Source organism: Strigops habroptila, chromosome 5, assembly GCF_004027225.2.
Source record: "Strigops habroptila isolate Jane chromosome 5, bStrHab1.2.pri, whole genome shotgun sequence".
Taxonomy (NCBI): Eukaryota; Metazoa; Chordata; class Aves; order Psittaciformes; family Psittacidae; genus Strigops; species Strigops habroptila.
The window spans coordinates 12430458-12434021 of record NC_044281.2 but is presented as its reverse complement, the minus strand read 5'-3'; the positions used below and the strand labels follow the sequence as shown (position 1 = coordinate 12434021).

General features: G+C 46.7%; 1 pseudogene; it reads right to left on the bottom strand.

The window, feature by feature from the left end:
- Positions 1–1169: 1169 nt before the first annotated feature.
- The window catches only part of LOC115608102, a 34805-nt pseudogene continuing 32410 nt past the window's right edge, over positions 1170–3564 (bottom strand).

The window sequence follows — 3564 nt, the reverse complement described above, 5'->3', positions numbered from 1 at the left end:
GCCCGGGCCGGACTATCCCGCTCCACCGGAGAGGTTGGAGGGAAGACGGCCAGGGTCAGGCCGGGCTTCCGCAGCACCGCCTGCTCCCCGCAGCCGGCGCTGCGCTGCGGAGCTGCCGGCACCTAACAGGATCCTTTCCCCAGGGCGCTCCCCCGTCCCCGCGAGTGGGGCTCCCCGTTTGACCCCCCCCTTTGCAGGAGTGAGCGCGTCCGCCCCCCCCCACGCCCTCGTGATTTACCGTCACACGCCAGTGTGGCGCGTCCCCGCGCCCGCGGTGAGCGTGGGTCAATCCAGGCGGGCGGCGCGGCGCCCCCCAGCGGCAGGAGGCGGCGCCCCGAGCGAGCGGCCGCACCGCGAGTCCCCGCGCCGGGCGCTGCGGGGCCGGTGCCCTGTGGCCTCTTGCCCGTCGGGCAGGTTCGAGTCCTGCGCTGGATGGGGCTTGGGCATCCCGCTGTGTGCGGGCGGGAGGCTGCGGTCAGTAGGGCCCGTAACCCTGGGGAAGACATTGTAGGGCCCTGAACACAACTGCTCGCTGTGCTCAGCCCTGTTCCCAGCCAGTTGCCTCCTCGGGGCCCAGGTTTGGCACTTCATAGGATCAACTAGGTTGGAAAAGACCTTTACAATCAAGTCCAACTATTACCCCAGCACTACCAAGACCACCACTAAACCGTGTCACTGAGGGCCTCTTCTAGACGGTTTTTGAACACTTCCAGGGAAGGTGACTCCACCACTTCCCTGGGCAGCCTGTTCCAATGCCTGATCACCCTTTTACTGCCAAACTGACAGAGCAGCACATAACTGGAGATGTCTACCAGGTAGACTTCTCCAGTTGTATCCAGAATATAGCAATGTGCAGTATACTCTCCACACTGATATAGGACAGGGAGATGCAATTGCAACTCAGTTCTTTGCTCCCAAAAAGGCAAACCACTAAACTAACCTAGAGGTCGCAAGCTTCCCTCTAGCCCTTACACAGGTGCCAAATTTCCACCAGGTGTAAAGAATAATGTTCCTTTAACTAAAGCTCTTGAAATGTCCACTTACCAGGTATATAAACAGAGCAAGTCCCTGTGCTCCAGTGGGGGAAGGTGGGGTCACCTGCATGACCATGACCTTTCAATTGAGGTCATCCCCAGCTCTATTTCTTTTTTATCCCAACAAACTCCTTCTTCAGCTGTGAATCTTTTATTTTGTCTTGTCTGGCCTAGCAGCGAGACAAGACTCTCAGCTAAATTGTGTTTTTTCAGAGGAAAGCAAGAAGTGTTGACCACCTGTGTTCTTACACAGTGCTCCAAGTGATCTACATCAGCCACTTGCAAACAGGGGAACATGCCAATTCTGGTATTTTTTTGTTAGACATTGTTTGAAAACCTTATCCCTAATACATCTATATGTACGAAAGCAAATAAGCGTTCCTTCTCTATCTGTACAAGAGGTAGAAGCAATTACACTTGAAACTTGGAAAAGAAGAATCTTAAGATTTTATCTGCAAAATTCTTTGATCCAAGCGGAACTGGTCCTGCTGTCTTACTCAACTGATTATCTTAAAGTAATGCCATATCTCCAGTGAGGCTGCTTACCTTCCACTGTCTGTTCTTGCCTGGACCACAGGCATCGCACAATCACCCAGCCCAGCATTCACTCAAGTACGCTACCCTCACAGGTTAAAACTAGAGTAAAACTGGAAGTAGTAAAATCAGTATTTTTTTAAATTGCAGATGTAGTGGTCTGTCCCTGTATATCTCTGCTCACTAATCTATGTTATCCCAGAAATCCTCAACTCTTCACTCAAAGGTGGTATTTGGAACCTGTCCTGCTATTTAACCCTTCCTACCTCCAGTACACCTCCCTCACTTTGTGCCCTCTCCTTACCTACAGATGCCATCAGCTATGTCCTTCCTCACTGTTTCACTGGAAAGAAGCAGCAAAATTGTGGGTAAGGCAAAGGAGATGAGTGAATGGTGACAATGCAGTGAATAGCAATGATTATATTCCAGCCCTGAGAGAGGTCAAAATCAATAGTGGTTCAGAGAGATCTAGTGGTATGGAGCAGGCCTGAGATGGGCTGCCAGGAAGCAAAGAGTTATGCTGCAGTATTCTGTGGTCACTGTGGTAATAATAATATAGCAGTGTCTAGAAAATGTTTGGCATTTCTGTTCTACTGTAACAGTGACATATTGCCCATCACTAGTTTTGTACAGTGTCTAATTCTGATCTTTGGGATTTTCAAGTACCAGAAGAACAGAAAGAATGGATAACAACAGTTGTGAATCTCAAACTAGATGCAGAAGTGGCAAAGTGGTGCTATTTGTGATCTGCTTTTCAGTGCAGGTATTTTCAAAATTGCATGTGAATTCTTTGAAGTTCGTGGGGTAACTCCAGAATTATTCCAGTGTAGCATGGAACACAATTTGATTTAGAGAGAAATGTATGTTTCAAAATGAGAGGTCTCTTACTTGGCATGACAATAGAACTGGTGCTTATATCTCATTCTACAAAGAAAGATATATATGTATTGGTGTGTCTAAGTATTACAGTTCGTTCTTGCAGGAATGCTTTTAGTCAATAAGTTGCTGAAGGAGTCACCTAGTTGGTTGGTACTTAGGAAAGCAGTATTAATATATATTGATGGCCCATGGCTTATAGGTTCCAGGTTTATCTTTTGGAATCTGAAAGAAAATATAAAGAAAACAACATCATTTTGCTAAGGGGAAAGAAAACTTAATTTAATTTACAAATGCATGGTCCTTATCAGCCATTTAAATGTCATTGCACACACATCCCCACTTGATCATGTTATAAAAGGTTGTGAAATCAATCAACTTGCCTCTAATCCACAGTGGCATTCTTGTAATTGAACAGGTAATTAAGTGCATACCTCCATAGCACAGGTGAGCTCACAGCCTGAAAGGCTGAGGTTAGAGGAACTGACATGAGGTTCCATTATGCAACAGGGTTTAATGAGACTGCATTAAATCATGGAGGCCATGATGTTTGCAAGGAGATCCTACATTTCTGAGGGCATTCCTGGAGATAGAACATCAACTCCTAATGACTGGGTTACAACTTCACCTTTATTTAAATTCTAAGTTGTTACCAAGTGTTTGCACAACACCTAGCCCACAAAGGTTCTTCATCTCAGTTATGACTTCTATTAATATGAGAAGTTCATTCACTGTGAAAGACTTCAGCACTGGGTATCCTGCACAGAAGGAAACAGAAGTGGATGGATGTGGAATTCATGGTCCCAACCTCCAGGTAGGTTGAGATCTGGGGGTCTCTAGCTGGCTGCCATTGGAAGACATAGGGGCCTGCAGGCTTGCCTGACCCAATTTGTGTTCCTTTTCATAGAGAAATTTTCAGCCCAGGGTACAATGCAGTTGCTCAAACTCAGGTCTGTGGGGCTTTTTAAGTTGAAAGCTTTAATTAATAGACCTTGTCGGTTTGGTCTGGTGTTTCCTATTTTCCAGGCTCCCAAAAGAAAAAGGTCAGGACATCTAAAATCCATTCTCCTCCTTAGGCCCCATTATTTCAGTCTCTCCTGAACATCAATTCATTCCACAA